Source organism: Mastomys coucha, unplaced genomic scaffold (assembly GCF_008632895.1).
Source record: "Mastomys coucha isolate ucsf_1 unplaced genomic scaffold, UCSF_Mcou_1 pScaffold2, whole genome shotgun sequence".
Classification (NCBI taxonomy): Eukaryota; Metazoa; Chordata; class Mammalia; order Rodentia; family Muridae; genus Mastomys; species Mastomys coucha.
In genome coordinates this window covers 16,053,945-16,075,008 of record NW_022196902.1, presented here as the reverse complement: position 1 = coordinate 16,075,008, position 21,064 = coordinate 16,053,945, and the positions used below count along the sequence as shown (strand labels likewise).

The 21,064-nt window shown below is 40.4% G+C and overlaps 1 protein-coding gene across 1 annotated transcript in view; it reads right to left on the bottom strand.

Annotated features, from left to right (window-relative positions):
* Stx7 (syntaxin 7) overlaps window positions 1-3,755 on the bottom strand; it is a 39,424-nt gene extending 35,669 nt beyond the window's left edge. The window contains exon 1 of the mRNA XM_031380605.1: window positions 3,642-3,755. The gene's annotated coding sequence lies outside the window, so the exon portion shown is untranslated. The remainder of the gene's footprint in view (window positions 1-3,641) is intronic.
* Window positions 3,756-21,064: the final 17,309 nt, after the last annotated feature.

Genomic DNA, 21,064 nt, shown 5'->3' with positions numbered 1-21,064 from the left:
CTCTCTCTCTCTCTCCTATATCTCTGAAGTTACTAGAACTCATTAACTGCCTGTTCAGTTTCCAGAATAACTGGCAACCAGAAATCTCTATCTTGGGCAAGATCCTTAGCATCTGGGCCTCCTGCCAGGTCAAAATAAGATAATGGGACCAGGTGCTTTCTTATTGTACACAGAGGACAAATCTTATGTGCTCCTGCACCTGTGGGCTCTCATCAGAGGCATGCAGCCACAAACTCCCCTGAGCCCCCCCCCTCACAGAAACTAATGTCAGAATACTCTTAATTCCTGCAAAGGATTCCAGCTTTCTCTTCTCAAAATTCATACACATATAGTCCAAACCTTCTCAGTGTTTTCTTTTAAAGGTTTTTTTTTCTTTCCATAACTTAAGTCAGACAGTCACAAGCACAGCCTGCTGTTCTCATCCCTGTACTCAAGCAAACTGGAGAATGTAGCCGTTGGTGAGACACGTGGGCTTCTCTCATTCTAAGAAGTTCCTCTTAAAATCTGTGTGCAATCTACCAGAGAAGGGGTATGGAGATGCCACCTCGGCTCTGTCTTGGGTAATGAGTGGACAGGAACCTGAGAATATTTCCTGTACATGGTGCCTTTTATGGTCCTTTCTCTCAATCTTGAAAGTCTCTGCAGTAGGCATAACTGCTATTGTAGTTTTTCACAAAGAAATGGAGGCACTGCTGAGGTGAACAGAGGATTTAAACTCTGAAAGTAAATCTGGGAGCTCACATTGTCACAAACACTAAGGCCCAGGGGTAACTTCTTCACAACAGAGAAATGAGCCTGGATGGAAGTAACACTACTGAGCAGCACTCTCACTTTCTGTCCTGTTCAGCTGTGATGCCATTTAAAAGATAAGAGTTGGCTCTTCAGATAGAACACAAAATAAGTGGGACAATGGCTGGCTACCTTTGCTGGAAAAAAATAAACATACATGTTCATAAATATTTATTGATAAATGACTCTGAAGTTTGTTTTTACAAGTGAGCTAATTAATTCTATGCTTATAAAATGTTTGTGTTCTATAACCATCTGCAGTACCTAGCTTGAGCTGCAATACACAAAAGTATTTTTGTTGAAAACCTATTTGGAATTCCTAGTGTCTTTGCTCAAAATAATTCCATACCTCATCATGTGCACCTGCACTGCCTGCAGAGCATCTGCTACTGACCCGGACCTGTTAAAATGAATGAAGGCAGATGAAAGCCACCCAGGCCACCTTTCAAGTACTCAGAAACTATATGTGGCCAGTGGCCAGCAGCCGGGACAGCTCACATAGTCCCTTCTATCGCCCACAGAAAGTTCTATTGGACCGTATTCAACTCAACATCTGGGTAATTATTGTTTTATGAAGATATATAAACACTAAGGTGAAAGAGGAGACTAAGAAGAAAGAGGAGGGTTATATGGTAACAGCCACGGTAAGAACTGTTTCAAGACTGTGTCAAAAGAGCAATTTAAAAATGAACAAAGGAATGCCAGGTGGTGGTGGTCCATGCCTTTAATCCCAGCATTTGGGAGGCAGAGGCAGGCAGATTTCTGAGTTTGAGGCCAGCCTGGTCTACAGAGTGAGTTCCAGGACCGCCAGGGTTACAAACCCTGTCTCAAAAACAAACAAACAAAAAAATGAACAAAGGGGATTTTGATACAGATTCTTAAATATAAAATACTATCCTGTAGTTACTACTGGACATACTGTAGAATCTTGAAGACGTTCACTGAGCAGAAACTGGCTTAAAATTTAGCTTGCTCAAATCAAATGGTCAGTTTCACTTTCTTAATCATGAACACCAACATAAAATATGAGCTTCCTCCTCCTTTGTTCCCCAGGGTTTGTGTGTGTGTGTGTGTGTGTGTGTGTGTGTGTGTGTGTGTAAGTGTAAATCATGGACTTAGTCTATTCTCTAAGTACTTGGCTACAAAGTAGGTCTTGAATAAATGAACAAGTGTACCAATTTCCTAAGAACACATTCCCAACCTGAGAGTAAATATTAACATATCTAAAACACTGTTTCAGGCTTATTGCCACCTGGGCTTTTCCTGGTGTCTTTTTCTATCTCTAGAAGGCCCTTCCCATGAGACACACCCACCCCCTTTGGTGACTAGCTCCTCTCTCTGCAAGGTGTTATCACACACTAGAGATACCAGGTCTGAAATAAGAAATCTCTACTGTGGCCCTCTGTCAATGTAACTTCTACTTCAAGCCATGCATCATACCTAGAAGACTGAAACACTCACACTCTTTGTTTTCAATTCCTAAACAAACAGGAGAGGAGTCATTGGAGACAATCAATGGACATGAGGATGCTCAATCTTTCATGAGTCCACAAACTACCCAACCGCATCTCCACCCAGCTCCTTCACCAATCCAACTATTACGCTACACTGTTTGGTTTCAGCTTAATTCACCAAGAATTTTTTCCCCACAGTTTCACACATAAATATTTCAAGTTACACTGAACCAGAGAGAAATCCACTTAGACTTAACTGTGGGAGTTTTATCTAGCAGCACTAGTAGGCATAGCAATAATATTTTACTGCAGCACTAGGGACTGAACCAAGGCCTTGTGCACACATCATTTAGTGGCACATAGCTCAACAGAATTATTCATAATTTTCCACCAGCAGCATATAGATGAACTTAGGATCCTAATCAGAATTAGAAATGACTGTTAATCGGGAGCAGCATAAGAAGTGAGCTAGCTGAAGAACCCAGAGGTCAATGAGTTAATACTGTGTCACATTAACTTCCCCAGACGCCTGGAAACCTCAGCCTCTTTCATTCTTAACTAGTCACAAGCCTGGGGGCCAACTTCAAAAGCAGCTTGCAAAGCCGAAGTCCCATCTGCACCTCAAGACACAATTTAACAGCTTTATCAATCTCTGCCCAGGGCAGCTCTGAGTACACCTAAAAGCAATCCCTACCTCCAGCAGGATCAAACCAGTGTTTCACAGTTAATTCCTTTTATTTTCCTGATTGTGGAAAACTTGTAAATAATAATTTCTGACAAGATACAAGATATAAAGCAACCAAAACTTATATATGCATATAAAATTCAAGCATATTTTTTAAAAAAAGGAAAAATTAGCATTTGACTGTAAAGCTTTCTCTTCCCACCCTCACCTAAGCTTTGTTTTTTTTGGGGGGGGGGGATGGTCTGAATTTAACCTAGAAAACACAGATGCGAATTCTCGAAATACTTTTTTTCGGGTCTTGGTGGATAAATCAATTAAAAATGTATACAAGGTAGGTCAGAGAAAGTTAGTTTGTATGAGTAAGGCCAACAGCCAAGCAACCGTGCTGGGCCGCGGAAAGAACCTGTGGCCAGAAGCCTAGGGCCCATCGCGTTTCCCTTTCTGTCCTTCTGGAGGGGAAGTTGACAGAGAATGGGTACACGGTCGTCTCCTGCTAGGATCTGGCAGTAGGGTCCGGTCCCCGAGGCTCCACTGCGGTGCGCCCGGGTGCTACCACGTCGCGTCCCCAAGTCTGTCGCGGGGCGTGGAAGCCCGAGAGGGAGGCGTCGGCCCTGAGCCCTGGGGAGCCCAGCTCTGCGCACCCCAAACCAACCACCAGCGAGGTGTGGTTCTGGGGTGCTCCTCCCGCCCCCACCTCTGCACTCTCCTCTTACCTTGACCTCGCGGGCTTCCTCCGCCACCCCCAGCCGCGCTCACCCGGGGGCCCACTGCCCGGAGCGGCCAGTCTCAGCTGATGGGCGGTGGCGCGAGCACGCCCACTGCGCATGCTCGGGGCACAGCCCCAGGAAGGAGGAGGCGGGGTTAGCGTCTCTCCCATTGGCCAGTGACAGCTGAAGCTTGGAGGGCCTGGCAAAATTTCTAGGGAGCCAAGCTTTGATGGGTGACAAAGTGATGTCTTCGGGCAAGAGAAGAGGAAGAAATCCAATAGAGGAGAGCTGCGTTCTTTATTTGGTGGCGCCATCCTCCCTGGACTGAGGGAGCACCGTCAGCTCTGTAGTAGACTTGACAACTCCATTTTAAAATGTCACTGCAAAAATGTCAAGGCAATCCTAGCTAAACCCCCGGAAGAATAAATGAAGGATCATTTTCCAATGCCCACTTGATAAGGATATTTTTCTGGCTCATGATGAGTATCACATCCTTGAAATACAGAATGCTGTTTTCCCAGGCACAAACTGTTCCAATAATATGTGACTCTCGGATGAGAAACATCAGTTGTTCACGTGAAAAAAAATGCTTTGCCAAATTGATTAGAATAGATTGCCTTGATTTTGCCTATAATTAAGATGGTGTTATTTCTGGAAAGAGCGTGAAAACACATGATACCAAAAGCGCAGTAGAATTCAAGAGGAGGCAGGAGGTGCGGGTGGGGGTGGGGGTGGGGGTGGGGTGGAGATCCAGACTCCTGTGATTCAGAATCACAGAGTAAACTGTATGTTGGTTGGTTTTACACATGCAAGCATACATAGATGATTTGGGTCAGACCCAAATACTGGTGTCCTCTAAGTGGAGTGAGCACACTAGTCAAAGGACATGTACTCATTTAAAGTGATGTGACTCAGCTAGAACCATTGTGAACTGTTGAGGTTTGCTGTTTTGTCCAGCACTGGAAATTGAACCAAGGCCCTTGGCTACGAGAAGCCCCTGCCTTCACCCTGTCCCATATCTCCAGAGTTTCTTGGTTTTTGAAGCAAAGTCTCCACAGGTTACCCAGATTAACCTTGAACTCACTCTGTAAGGCAGGCAGGCCTTGAACTTGCAACACTCCTGTCTCATGGGTCAGAGTACAGACCTGTGTCTTTGTCCCAGATTGTTTGTGGTTTTGCTTTGAGGTACTAGAGATCAAACCCAAGGCCTCACTTTGCAGGTAGTTGATCTACCCCTGAGTTCTACCTGTCATCTCCACTGTGAACTTTTAAAAGTATTAGCCCATCATAGTGACATTATATGTTTCCCAAGATACAGAGGAAATTCAAGTTTTTCTTTGAAATCTCTCCCTTTTTCAAAATTGTTTTATTTTTGAAAATCATTCTTTGATGAGGCAATAACCTCTGTAATAAAAAATCATGTTAGCTGTTAAAGCTACAGAGTCCCTTTTAGAAAATCTGGTTCTGTTTCCTCACTATACAGATTAAAGAATCTGAAACACCAAACACTTCCAGGTCACACAGATAATTAGGAACAGTAAAGCCTTAAGTGTTCTGTCCAGACTCTGGAGTCCTTCCTGCAACCAGATCCAGTCAACTACTATCTGTTCTGTAGCAACTATCAAGCCTTGCACTGCAGATTTCAAAATTGAGTAGAGCATCGTGTTTTCCTCTCTGGCAGTGGTACCCTTCACCTGACAGCACATGCTGTGATAGAGATTCACACAGAGCATAGCAGTAACCCAAAAGATGAGTGTCTCACTGGAGTGTCAGGAATGGTTTTTGAAGTGAAAATAGAACAAAATTTTTGAAAGTTATATAAAAATTTCACTGGAAGACAACATGATAAGGGACATTCCAGCCAAAGGAGTGTGCATGTTTACTTTAATGTGCATAATATGTGTAAACATTTACTTTATTTGGATAAAGCATAGTGCATGAACTCAAACATCAAGAGGCTAGAAATGTAAATGAGATTCTTAAAGCAAATAGCCTCTGTCTCACATTAAGCGACTTGATGGGAGTTGAGCTACTGCGAGATTGTGAGGAAAGGTACTAAGTGCTCTTTACTCCCTGCCACAAAAGAAAGTCTGGGAGAAGTAAGGAAAATTAAAGGGAAATAAGAAAGGCAATAATGTAACAATAGCTTGCCTGTAATGTAACAATAACTTGCCCATAATGTAATAATACCATGCTCATAATGTAACAGTAGCATGATCATAATGTAACAGTAGCATGGCCATAGTGTAACAATACCAAGACATAGTGTAACAATACCATGCCTATAATGTAACAATGCCATGCCCATAATGTAACAATACCATGCCCATAATGTAACAATACTATGCCATAATGTAACAATACCATGCCCATAATGTAACAATAGCAGGCCTCCATTAAGAACTTCATCAGGGCTGGAGATGTTGAAGGGCCACACTAAGGCAAATAAGGTGGAGAAGGGGTAAGGTTAATGTGACAAATATTTAAGAAGACTTGTACAACAACTGGGTATGGAGAACTAAAGAGAGGATTTGTGAAATGGAACTGATATCTAGCATGATTTCCATATGCCCTTCCCTGTCACTTTTGCTAGAATCTTGGGCTGGGTAGAGAGGGCCCTGGAACTCAGAGACCTCTAGGTTGCCCTACTAGTCACTGGCTACACTGGGAGCAAAGCTGGACAATCCATATCAAATTTTGAGCTTTCTCCAAGTAGTCATTTTTTAAAGTATGATTGGATTCCTTCCTAGTCATTTGAATTCAAAGAGAAAAATTAAGTGAAATATTCTGCTAAACACAGAGGCTCAGAGAGTAAATGGATCCCAAAGAAATTCCTGACAATTGTAGTACTACATTTTATTATTTAGTGGCTATTTAATGGCTCAGTAAAGAAATGAGCATGACTTTATTTGATCCAACATTTCTGAATATATTTTATTATGACTATTTTTATACTTAATATGAAACATGACATTTTCAGGTTTAAAGAAGCATATATCAAGACAGCAATCTTCATATAAAGCTGCTAATGTCCTCATGAACTTTCCTAATACCAGGTAAGTCCCAAGGTCTCCTTTAAGTAACATTAGCATATTATCTTAATTATTTTTCCTGTGACTCTATGAATACTGTGGCAAAAGCAAAATTAAAGGAGAGTTTTATTTTGACTCACACTTTTGAGTTACAATCTATCATGACAAAGAAGTAACAGCAGCAGGAACATGAGGCACCTGGTCAAATTACATCAAGTAGCAGTAGTAGCAGGGACTATCAAATGCCTGTGCCCTCCTCATTTTCTCCACTCCAGTCCAGGATTTCAGTTTAGGGAATGGTGTTACCCACAGTGGACAGGGCTTCCCACATTCACTCTTAAAGGTACCTCAGTTCAGACACTACATTGTTGAGTCACATTACATCTAAGGATCACATGCTTTGTATCCTGGCTTTCCATGTGCTATAATTCACTGCTTTACAGAACTTCAGTCTCTGCTCCTCCCTCCCTCCTGGCAACAGCCTGATCACATACTAGAGGTTTTCTTATTTCTGCACTTGGCTGGCAGAGTTATCCTTAACTATCATCTGATGTTCCTACTTCCTCATTTTAATGTGTGTGCGCTTTTTTTTTTTTAATTTTAGAATAATTTTAGACATAGGAAAGTTGCAAGTTGAGTATGATAGCTCATGCCTGAAATCCCAGAACTCTGAAGGTTGGGGCAAGATTGTTGTGAATTTGAGACCAACTTGACCTACATAGAAAGCTAGAGAGCAGAATGAGCTGTAGAGTGAGGCTATCAATTGATAGGCAGACAGACAGACAGACAGATTGACCAGGGGCAGGGAGAACGTTTTATAGGTAAAGGCATTTGCCATCAAGCCTGGCAATGTGAATTCAATCCCCAGTTTTCACCTGGTGCAAGAAGAGAAGTGACTCCCAGGCAGTGCACACACACACACTCAATAAATGATGTACAAAGACATTTAGAAGACTTCCCAGAGATTCTGCAGATTTCATATATGAAGCTTATTCAGATGCTTAAAGGTATTTATGGAAAATAAGCAGTGAAGCTCTGTACTGTAGCATCAGTTAAACCACTGACTTCACTTAAGCAGTTATACTAACGTCTGTCTGTCCTGGGAACCAATGAAGAAGTCCACACTGTGTTTTTACAGTGTTTCCTTTGTCTCCTCCCATCTGTGACTATTTCTGTTTTTCTTTGTCATGACCCTGATACTTTTTAAGTCAAGAGTTCTGAATAACACATCTCAGTTTACCTTTCTCTGGAGGGTTATACAAATGGGCAGGATCAGAGATGTTTGGAAAGCAAGCCAAGAGAAAGTGTCCTTCTCTTCATGTTATGTCACCTCAGATGGAACGGACATGGATGGTGGCTTCAGTCTCTAAGTTATGATGGTATTTGAGTTCCTTCAAGGGCAAAAGACTATTTTCATTTCCATTTCCAAGGCAGAAGCATCCCATGCCTTCTTTAAAATCAAGAGAAGTAGATTTGAACTCCATATTTAGAAGGAAAGAACATTAAGTTTATGGCCTGAGAATATACATGAAATCTTAGTACTCGGGAGGCTGAGGCAGGAGAATTTGTGTGAGTTTAAGGCCAGCCTGTAGTACTGTAGTGGCTATTCCTGGTTGTCAACTTGACTGTATCTGAAATGAACTGCAATCCAGAATTGGAGGGCTCACCTGACTCTAATCTGGAGGCTGAGAGATAACAAGTTTCCAACCTGAATCTTGGTATGGAGATCTTGAGGTGTAGTGGCTACGAATCCCAGAGGATTGAGATAGAAAGATCTACGAGTTCAATCGGGGTCACCTGGGGTTAAGGGTGTGGTAACACCTTTAACCTGGGCCACACCTTTTGCTGGAGACCTATATAAGGAAGAAGGAAAGCTCGCTTTTTTTCAATTGCTTGCCTTGTGGGACTGAGCAACTGCTGGATCATCGGACTTCTATTCATAGCTGCTGCCGACCATTGTTGGGAGTGGATTGTTGGGAGCTGGACCACAGACTGTAAGTCTGCAATAAATTCCTTACTACATCGAGACTATCATAACTTCTGTGACTCTAAAGAACCCTGACTGATACAAGTACATTGTGAAACAATGTCTCAAACACCAATGCGAACAAGAGTAACAACTCCGCAGTGGAGGCGCAGGCCTTTAATCCCAGCACTTAGTAGGCAGAGGCAGGCAGATTTCTGTGTTTGAGACCAGCCTGGTCTACAGAGTGAGTTCCAGGACAGCCAGGGCTACACAGAGAAACCACATCTTGAAAAAACCTAAAAAAAGGGGGGGGGCGGGGTGGGAAGAGAGAGAGAGAAACAAAAGTTTATGGGACTAAACTGAAAAGTAACACTAAGTAACCAATCTTTGGGAAGAAACATTTTGAGATGGTGCATGTATTTTATATTCCCTTAAAGTTTTGTAAATCAATTAAACATTTATCAGTGAATTTTGAGCAGTATTCAACAGGACTCTTGTGATTATTTTCCTAGAGTTGGCTTTCTATTTCTGTCTATGCATATATAAAGAAGACTTTGTCACTATTCCATATTTATTTCTTAATCATCTATTTATATCAACATGGGTTTAGGGACCTTTATTTTAATCTTTTTCCTTCTAATTCAATTGTCTCCTCATTGTTCCATCAATTTGGATTTTTGTGTGTGTGTGTGTGTGTGTGTGTGTGTGTGTACATGTTCATGGGGGCTACATGTGTATGCCCATATTTGTGTATTTATGTGGAGAGAGAAGTCATTCTTGGATGTCTTTCTTGATTGTTCTGCACCGAGTGCTTTGAGACAATGTCTCTTATTGTGCCTGCAGCACCTTGATCCAGCTTGGATGGTTGTCACCATGCTCCACGGATGCTCTTCAGTGCTGAGGGCAAGCATGGGCTTCTGGGACGCCTGCCTTTCTACACAGGTGCTGAAGGTTCAAATTCAGTTTCTCCTGCTTGTGTGGAAAGCACTTTATTGCCTGAGCTTGATATCACTCCTGCCCGCTGAGAGGTCTCTTCAGTTGGCTACTTTGTCCATTTGCCTGGTCTTCTAATTTTACTTCACATGTGTTGGTACAAGATGCTCCAGGCTTACCTTTAACTTTTATTTTTATTCCAACTCTATACCTGTTCATTTAAATATAAAGGTCTGCACTTTTTTATTGTTAAAAAGTACTTAGAAACCAAGATCAGAGAACCTACTGTTATTGTAATGGATTCTCTTGGATATGAATAAAGCTAGGAAACAAATATGTTCTGTAAGCTCCTCTATACACATATATTTATAATTCCATCTACTTTCTTTGAATCTATGCACAAGAGTTTATGCCAATCTGTTTTACTATAATGTGGCATCCCATGCTTCACCTGAGCTGTCCTGTGATTTTGTAGACTTCTTTCTCTAACAAGGAAAACCCTATCTGGCTTGAGCTACAGTTTGTTTGTTTGTGTAATGTAAAAGTTACTTCAGAGTTACTGGCTCATACACAAGTGACAAAGGTAAACTCTGTAATATTGTGCCCATAGACAATTCCTTTGGGCCATAGAGTATTAAAGTCAAAACCACCTTCCCAAATTTTATCAAGATCAGCTCTTTACCCCTACCTGCTGCAGTGCAGTGTGGTACTTTTTTTGTTGTTGTGTTGTAGGTTTGTATTCCTGAGGTATTGATTTATTTTCAAAGAGGCTGATTTTTTCTTTTTGTTATTTGAATATATATATATATATATGTGTGTGTGTGTGTGTGTATGTGTATATATATAATTAGTGTATATATAATAACATATAATTAAATAATTTTTTACAAACACACACAATGCATCTTTCAGTATGCTTCAGAACATTTCCATTGTCCTAAACAGTTCTTTCTGCTCCCTTTAAACCAATATGCCTTCTCCTCTAACCTGGGCAGCTATGATATCTTCTGTTCCTGATAAGGCAGGTAGAAAGACAAGGCACTTTATGGGCACTTGAGGAGACTAAGAAACTCCTTACCCAGGAACCAGGAATGGGAGCGGGGAAGAAGGTGTTTACTGTTGCATCCCTGTCCCTTCCTTTCCTTGGTGCCTGTGAAGTCAAAGAATACCCCTGGAGTGTGGTTATGGAGACTGGTAGATAGATAATAGATGCTTCTGATTAAAAAAAAAGAAATTTAATTAAAAATTAAATTTCAATTTAAATTAAAATTTAAATCTTCACTAATTTTTTTATTCTCTGAATTTCTCCAGCACTAGAAATTTAATTAAGATATACATGCACATATAGATATACATATGCTATATATGTAGGCATATAGCATGTACATTTAAGTGTATATATGATGTATACATATATTGCATGTACATTATATAATACATAATATATTATACATATATATGTATATGGTTGTATATGTGTATAGACATACAAACATATGATACATATATGCATATATGTGTGTGTATATGTACACATATGTATATATATACACACACATAAATCTATATATGTGTGTATATATATATATGTATATACATATATATATATATATATATATGTTTGCTTGCTTCTCAAACTCTAGACTTATCCATCCTTTTAATAAGGTCAGATCCAACAGAGGGGCCTAACAAGTCCGTTCAGTAGAAACCAGGAAAGAAGCTGTAGCTTTTTATGGATGAGTGTGGTTTAACACTGTAACAGAGCTACTAAGACCCATGACAAAGACTTTGTATGACCACTCAGTGTAGAAGAAGCCATGAGGTTCGCAGGGTTAGGATAATTAATATCCCTGTGACTAGAATTTCCTGGGAATAAAGAGGTAAAATCCTGGAGGCCTATGGGAATGAGTTCATTGGCCATGGAATTTTATATACTCTATGGGAAGAGACAAAGAGTAGCCAGTAATTATATTTGAATAACAAGGAATACACTAAAGGAATAAAAACAAAAAAATTAAAAGTTCTTGGGATATAATAAATAATAACAAACCTGAGTTTAGTGATCAACCAACTTAGAAGTTATCACAGAATTCTTCCTGTTTCCATCTGTACCTGGAGCTGACCTTGTGTCATAGCTCTCCATACCCAAATCCTGCCAGGAGAGAGCTGGTTTCCCAAGAGTGCTGACACACATGAGAGCACAGGTGAGGTCACCACTTCTGCTAAAAGTTCCTGACCCAAGAGGGACCCTCCCAGGGCCATCAGGACACAGGAACCAAGGAACAGCCGGGGACAGGATCCTTCTGGTTTTCTTTAGCACTCCAGAGCTGACACTGAGCCACAGCTCTCCTTACCCACATTCCTCCCAGAGAGAACTTATCTCCCAGAAGTACTGACACAGAGGCTTGCAAGAGGGACAAGCCACAGTCAGAGACAGCTAGGCCAGCTAACAACACAGATAACCAGATGCCAAGAGGCAAGGGCAAGAACATAAGCAACAGAAACCAAGGTTACTAAGCAACATCAAAACCCAGTGTTCCCACTGCGGCAAGTTCTGGATACCCCAACACACCAGAAAAGCAAGACTCTGATTTAAAAATCAAATCTCAGAATAAGGACTTTAAGGAGGGCATAAAGAATTCCCTTAAAGAAATACAGGAGAACACAGGTAAAGAACTAGAAGCCCTTAAAGAGGAAACACAAAAATCCCTTAAAAAATTACAGGAAAACACAATCAAACAGGTGAAAGAATAGAACAAAAGTATCCAGGATCTAAAAGTGAAAATAGAAACAATAAAGAAATCACAAAGGGAGAAAACTCCAGAGATAGAAAACCTAGGAAAGAAGTCAGGAGTCATAGTTGCAAGCATCACCAACAGAATACAAGAGATAAAAAAGAGAATCTCAGGTGCAGAAGATACCATAGAAAACATTGACACAACAGTTATAGAAAAGGGGAAATGCAAAAAACTCCTAACCCAAAACATTCAGGAAATCCAGGACACAATGAGAAGACGAAACCTAAGGATAATAGGTATAGAAAAGAATGAAGACTCCCAGTGTAATGGGCCAGTAAATATCTTCAACAAAATTATAGAAGAAAACTTCCCTAACCTAAAGAAAGGGATGCCCATGAACATACAAGAAGCCTGCAGAACTCCAAATATACTGGACCAGAAAAGAAATTCCCCCATCACATAATAATCAAAACATCAAATGCACAAAACAAAGAAAAAATATTAAAAGCAGTAAGGGAAAAAGGTCAAGTAACATATAAAGGCAGACCTATCAACATTATACCAGATTTCTCAACAGAGACTATGAATGGTAGAAGATCCTTGGCAGATGTCATATGGACCCTAAGAGAACACAAATGCCAGCCCAGACTACTATACTCAGCAAAACTCTCAATTACCATAGATGGAGAAACAAAGGTATTCCATGACAAAACCAAATTCAGACAATGTCTTACCACAAATCCAGCCCTTCAAAGGATAATAAAAGGAAAACTCCCACACAAGGGGGGAAACTACACTCTAGAAAAAGCATGAAAGTAATTTTTTAACAAAACTAAAAGAAGGTAGTCACATGAGCAGAATTCTAACTCTTAACAACAAAAATAACAGGGAGCAACAATTACTTTTCCTTAATATCTTTTAATATCGATGGACTCAATTCCCCAATAAAAAGACATAGACTAACAAACTGGTTACATAAACAGGACCCAGCATTTTGCTGCACACGGGAAACACACTTCAGTGACAAAGACAGACACTACCTCAGAGTAAAAGGTTGGAAAACAATTTTCCAAGCAAATGGTCCCAAGAGACAATCTGGAGTAGCCATTCTAATATTGAATAAAATTGACTTTCAACCTAAAGTTATCAAAAAAGATAAAGTTATCATCAAAGTAAAATCTACTAAGTATGATCTCTCAATTCTGAACACAGTGCTCCAAATGCAAGGGCACCCATATTCATGAAAGAAATTTTACTAAAACTCAAAACACATATCACACCCCACACAAGTGGGAGACTTCAACACTCTACTCTCATCAATGGAAACAGAAACTAAACAGAGACAGAGTGAAACTAACAGAAGTTATGAAACAAATGGACTTAACAGATATCTATAGAACATTTCATCCTAAAACAAAAGGATATACCTTCTTCTCAGCACCTCATGGTACCTTCTCCAAAACTGACCATATAATCAGTCACAAAATAGACCTCAACAGATACAAGAAGATTGAAATAATCCCATCTACCCTATCAGATCATCATGGGATAAGACTGGTCTTAAATACCAAAAACAAACAAACAAACAAACAAACAAACAAACAATAAAAAGCCCTCATACACATGGGAGCTGAACAACAATCTATTCAATGATAACTTGGCCAAGGAAGGAATAAAGAAATTAATGACTTTTTAGAGTTTAATGAAAATGAAGGTACAACATAACCAATCTTAAGGGATACAATGAAAGCAGTCCTAAGAGGAAAACTCATAGCTTTGAGTGCCTTCAAAAAGTAACTGGAGAGAGCATACACTCATAACTTGACAGCACATCTGAAAGGTCTAGAACAAAAAGAAGCAAGTTCACCCAAAAGGAGTAGACTTCCGGAAGTAATCAAACTCAGGGATTAAATCAACCAAGTAGAAACAAAAAGAACTATACAAAGAATCAACAAAACCAGGAGCTGTTTCTTTGAGAAAATCAACAAAATAGATAAACCTTAGCCAGACTGACTAGAGGGCACAGAGACAGTATCCTAATTAACAAAATCAGAAATGAAAAGGGAGACATAACAACAGAAACTGAGGAAATCCAAAAAAATCATCAGATCCTACTATAAAAGCCTATACTCAACAAAACTGGAAAATCTGGATGAAATGGACAATTTTCTAGACAGACACCAGGTACCAAAGTTAAACCAACATCAGATAAATGATCTAATGGTCCCATATCCCCTAAAGATATAGAAACAGTCATTAATCATCTCCCAACCAAAAAAAAATTCCCAAGATCAGACAGGTTTAGTGCAGAGTTCTATCAGACCTTCAAAGAAGACCTAATACCAATACTCCTCAAACTATTCCACAGAATAGAAACAGAAGGTACTCTACCCAATTCATTCTATGATACCATAATTACTCTGATACCCAAACCACACAAAGAAAGAAAACTTTCAGACCAATTTCCCATATGAATATCAATGCAAGGTTACTCAATAAAATTCTCGCAAACTGAATCTAAGAACACATCAAAATTATCATCCATCATGATCAAGTAGGCTTCATCCCAGGGAGGCAGGAATGGCTCAATATATGGAAATCCATCAGTGAAATCCACTATATAAACAAACTCAAAGAAAAACCATCATCTCATAAGATGCTGAGAAAGCATTTGACAAAATCCCACACCCCTTCATGATAAAAGTCTTGGAAAGATCAGGAATTCAAGGCCCATACTTAAACATAGTAAAAGTAATATACAGCAAACCAGTAGTCAACATCAAACTAAATGGAGAGAAACTTGAAGCAATTCCACTAAAATCAGGGTCTAGGTAAGGCTGCCCACTCTCTTCCTACATATTCAATGTAGTACTCAAAGTCCTAGCCAGAGCAATTAGACAACAAAAGGAAATCAAAGGGATACAAATTAGAAAGGAAGAAGTAAAATTATCACTATTTGCAGATGATATGATAGCATACTTAAGTGACTCCAAAAATTATACCAGAGAACTCCTAAACCTGATAAACAATTTCAGCAAAGTAGCTGGATATAAAATTAACTCAAGCAAAAGAGTGGCCTTCCTCTACACAAAGAATAAACAGGCTGAGAAAGAAATTAGGGGAACAACACCCTTCACAATAGTCACAAATAATATAAAATACCTTGATGTGACTCTAAGCAAGTGAAAGATCTGTATGACAAGAACTTCAAGTCTATGAAGAAAAAAATCGAAGATCTCAGAAGATAGAAAGATCTCCCATGCTCATGGATTGGCAGGATTAATATAATAAAAATGGCCATCTTGCCAAAAGCAATCTACAGATTGAATGCAATCCCAATCAAAATTCCAACTCAATTCTTCACAGAGTTAGAAAAAGCAATTTGCAAATTCATCTGGAATAAAAAAAAAACCTAGGATAGTGAAAACTATTCTCAATAATAAAAGAACTTCTGGTGGAATCACCATCCCTGACCTTAAGCTGTACTACAGAGCAATTGTGATAAAAACTGCATGGTATTGGTACAGTGACAGGTATGTAGATCAATGGAATAGAATTGAAGACCCAGAAATGAACCCACACATCTATGGTCATTTGATCTTTGACAAAGGAGCTAAAACCATCCAGTGGAAAAAAGACAGCATTTTCTACAAATGGTGCTGGCTCAACTGGTGATGAGCATTTATAAGAATGCAAATCAATCCATTCCTATCTCCTTGTACAAAGCTCAAGTCCAAGTGGATCAAGGACCTCCACATAAAACCAGACACACTGAAACTAACAGGAAAGAAAGTGGGGAAGAGCCTTGAGCACATGGGCACAGGAGAAAATTTCATGAACAGAACACCAATAGATTATGCTCTAAGATCAAGAATTGACAAATGGAACCTCATAAAATTGCAAAAATTGACATAGTACTACCTGAGGACCAAGCTATACCATTCCTGGCATATACCCAGAAGATGCTCCAACATGTAATAAGGACACATACCCCACTATGTTCATAGCAGCCTTATTTATAATAGCCAGAAGCTGGAAAGAACCCAGATGTCCCTCAACAGAAGAATGGATACAGAAAATGTGGTACATTTACACAATGGAGTACTACTCAGCTATTAAAAACAATGACTTCACAAAATTCACAGGCAAATGGATGGATCTAGAAAATATAATCCTGAGTGAGGTAACTCAGTCACAAAAGATCACACATGGTATATACTCAATGATAAGTGGATATTAGGCAAAGAGTGTGGAATATTCACAATACAATTCACAGACCACATGAAACTCAAAAGAAAGGAAGACCAAAGAGTGGATGCTTCAGTCCTACTTAGAAGGAGGAACAATATAATCAAGAGAAGTAGAGGGTGAGAGGGACTTGGGAGGAAAAGAGGAGGGTGAGGGGAAAAAGAGGGGAAGAATCGGGTATGGGAGGAGATGTACAGAGGGACAGGAAATTGAACAGAGTTGTATAGCAATGGGGAATGGGGAACTGGGGGTAGCAACCAGAAATGCTAAATGCCAAATTTCCAAATGCCAGGAAAGCAAGAGCCTCCCAGGACCCTACGGCAATGACATTAGCTGAAGTGCCCCACAAAGGAGAGGGAGAACCTGTTGAGACCATAGCCAGAGCTTAGGCATGGCCACCTGCTTGAGGGATGGGGCCACTCACCCATCTCCAATATTTTAACTCAGAAGTGAGCCTGTCTAAAGGAAATACAAGGACAAAGAATGGAGCAGAGATTGAAGGAAAGGCCATCCAGAGACTGCTCCACCTGGGGATCCAGTCCACACACAGACACCAAATCCAGACACTATTGCTGATGCCAAGAAGTGCTTGCCGACAGGAGCCTGATACAGCTATCTCCTGAGAGGCTCTACTAGATCCTGACCAATACAGATAGATGTGGATGCTCGAAGCCAACCACCTGAGCACGGGGACTCCCATGGAGGAGTTAGGGGAAATACTGAAGAAGCTGAAGGGGCCTTATCTGGTATCAATGAGAGGGAAGGCCCTTGGTCCTGTGAAGGCTTGATGCCCCAGTGTAGAGGAATGCTTGGGAGGTGAGGCAGGAGTGGGTGGGTAGGTGGGGAAGCACCCTCATAGAAGCAGGGTAAGGGGGGGGATGCGATAAGAGATTTGCAGGGGGGAAACTGAGAAAGGGGATAACTTTTGAAATGTAAACAAATAAAATATCCAATTAAAATAGTTTTAAATCTATAAAATAAAATAAAAACAAACAAAAAGCAGTTATCATGGCAGTGTAGAGACTATTGCAACAGGGAAGGTCTTTGGTTTACAAAATCTTGATCCCTTATTCTCACACAAAGGAGTTTCCTTTTATAGAAACAGGGCCAGAGAAGACTGGGTGTGGAGAAATGGGATGAATGGGAATGACCAATCAGATAATGCTTAACCCCAGGCCTTCCTGTTCTCAGAAAGCTGGCTCAGACCACTAGACAGAAATTTAGGACTCAGAGAACAAAGTCTCCACTGAGGTTCATTAATACGAGTTTTGTTCTTGTTGGAAAGCTGAAATTGAAGTTGAGCTAACTGTAAATGGTGTACACGGGGAGGCAGGGTTCAGGGTGGGGCATTTTCTTTGTATCAAGTGTAATTACAGGAAAAGATGGGGAACATTGTTTCAGCCCTATAAAGACTGTCTTTTCCAGAACCCAGAATACAGCAGGACAGTGGTCTTAAACACTACTGTTTTGAGAGGTCATGTGGCTCAGGTGAAATAGGCCCGAAACAGCCATATGGTAAAGAATGAAATTTGTATTGACAAGGGTTGTGTACTGAGGACCAGCTGCAATACAGTACTGTCACCTGTGATAAGTATAGCCTTTCTGCAAGTGTATAAATTTATAGCTGTGGTACATTGAGTCTTCAGCCATATTTGGAAAAGCATGGGGAAAGGACATGTCACATGCTTTAAACCCAACAGGACCTGAGGGTAGCTTGGCGTAAGGAACTCACACCATAGGAGAGAATTTTGTCCATAACATTGTCCACTGACCTCCACACAAATGTCAGGGTGCAGATGCCCCCAAATAAATAAAAGTTAAAAAGTAAAATAAAATAAACATCACGACATTTGTGAAGAGCGTAGAAGCCTGCTGATGGGGATTTTAAAGGGTGTTTTCACGTATTTAAGAATGGAATGACACCAAGCCACTGGTGCAGATAACAACATAACACTGAAGATAACAGAATGCTCACTGAGCCAGAGTGTCCAGCCCAAACAGCTCTGGAATTCACAAAGGGAAGGCATATGGGTTAATACATTTAATCTCTCAATGCTCTTGTTTCCTCACTTGGGAAATTGAAACAAAAAAAATTCACAGGTTCTCTGTGAGGATCACCAATATAAATTCAGGAGAATAACTATTATTATCAGTATATTATGATTTTATTATAATAAAATTTTATAAACATGGATATACACACACAAACACATGGACTTGGGCAGGGAGTCAAAATCTAGAAGAATATACTTGTAAACACCCACAATGTTTTTTTTTTCTTTATTTGCTTTTGAATTTTTTTCCCTTTAAGTGAGCTACATGAAAAAAAATAAGTTTGTCTATTTGAAAGCAAATGAATCATGTAGACTCTGAGAGAATGACTGTTGGACTTTAGCCAGCAAGTGGCCTGGAAATGGCTTGGAATGACCGCGGGCCTCAGAGGATCACTCTCTGGTCACAGAAATTGAAGCGAGAGTCCATCTGCGGTGCAGTGAAATTATTCTATGTTCATTAGTCATTTTCCAATGTTATTTATTTTTATTTATGTATAATGTACTTTTGTGTGCCTGTGTGCTGCCTGTGTGCCTGTGTGCTGCCTGTGTGCAGAGCCTGCTAAGGCCAGAAGCAGACATCAGATTTTCTGGAAGTTGAAGGCTGTGAGCTACTAGGGTGCTCATGGAAACCGAGTTTGGATCCTCTTAGCAAAAAGAGCCTTCCCAGGTCCCCCTTGAGTTTATTATTTAAGTGTTAAATATTTTTTTTAAATGGAGGACTGCCTGAGATAATAAGTTAACCTGCAGTTTAAAGGTTAGGAGATAGCCAACTGAAACCGCATTTGGATATTTCTGCTAATGACCAGCTGGCTCCAGTTTTTCTCAAAACTTCCTGATTTCTAGAGTGATAGGCAAGGTACAGCACCACGAATGAGTGTTAGTGTGGCTTCAGGAAGGACCATGGGATGAATTATGCTGGACAGGCACAAAAAGAGAAGGGGGAAGTGACAGACACAGCAGGAGAGAGAGAGAGAAAGAGAGAGAGAGAGAGAGAGAGAGAGAGAGAGAGAGAGAGAGAGAGAGAGAGAGAATGAAAATCTGGCAGCAACAGCAGAATAACTGAAACATGAAGGTGAGAATTTAAAAACATAGTTTCTCTGGTTCCTTGCTGCCCTTTCTTTGTCTTTCCATCACTTTTTCCTTTCTTTTCCTTTTTAAATACTGTTTCCCTCTGTGGCTCTCACGGCCCCTCACATTATCAAACACAGTTCTCCGTTTGGACTCTTATAGTCCCACATTGGCTAGAAAAAAGGTTGGGAAAGGCATTTCAGAGTCAGCTCTGAGAACAGTAACAAACTAGGTAAAGCTTGTGACTAACCATCCAGCAACAGTGAAAATCCTCCAAACAAGCAAGCACATATAGATTCACATTTAACCTTATAAAAGTGACAGAGACGTGCTCAGAGATGTCTAGGGTGTGTGCAGGGTCACACAGATTGGAAAATGGATGCCATTTGTTCCAATTCGCTCTGGAGCCTGTTTGATAGGAGGCCCTTGAAGACCAATGTCTTCAATCAGGCTTTCACCAAGGCCAGTCCCTCCCTCTCAGGGTGTGCTGCTTCTGCTCTGTAGCCTGAACATAGCTATTGTTTACTTGGCCCCTCCCTAAGTAGACTATGAACTTATTGGAGCTGTTCCCTGCATTCTTAGCACCTGCATGGACGCCTGGCCTCTAAAGTGCTTAGCAAGCCTGTCTGAGAGAAGTTACCTTGAATTTCCTAAGTCCTTGTGGAGACTTCTCCTTTAAAACCATGCCAGGATCCATGCAAAAGTTGTTTAGAAAAGCTTATTCAGGATCCAGAGTAGATTCAAGAGGGGAATGTCTGCAGAACACTAGGAGATCTGAAGCAAACCTTTAATAAAGACTAATGTAATTCTGATGAAGATAAGAGGTTCAAACTCTTAGATGATTTTTATGGAGGGGTGGCTTCGAAAAGAGAGAATCTTGGAGCTGTGGACTGGTACACTTCAGTGACCTGCAAATGCTTTGCCTCAAGACAATAGTGTTCCTGAGAAGATCTAGCCAAAGCAGGTGAAGGGAGAGTCATTTCATGTTTATTGACATTATTCTATAGCCCTTTAATATTTTAAACTATTATTTATTTTTATTTTGTGTGTGTGTGTGTATTCTCTGAATATATTACCTGGCACATTTTCAGAGTGTTTTGCTGCAGGATAAGGGTGGAGGAGAGGCCTTATTTCTTTTAAAGCTGATTTTTAATGGTGCCCAGAGGTATGGTTACAATTACTGTAGTTTGACATGCAAATCCATGGACAATCAGGGATTGGGACATTACAACCTGACAAGAGTAACACTGTGGGGATAAAAGCTCTTCCCGGAATCCAGGACCCAATATGGCTTCTCCCTGAGATCCTATCTGTTCTCCCCCTGGAATCCATCTTGTCAGAGTCAAAGTTTTCTCTTTTCCCCACTGATCGGGCAGAGAAGGTCTCTTTT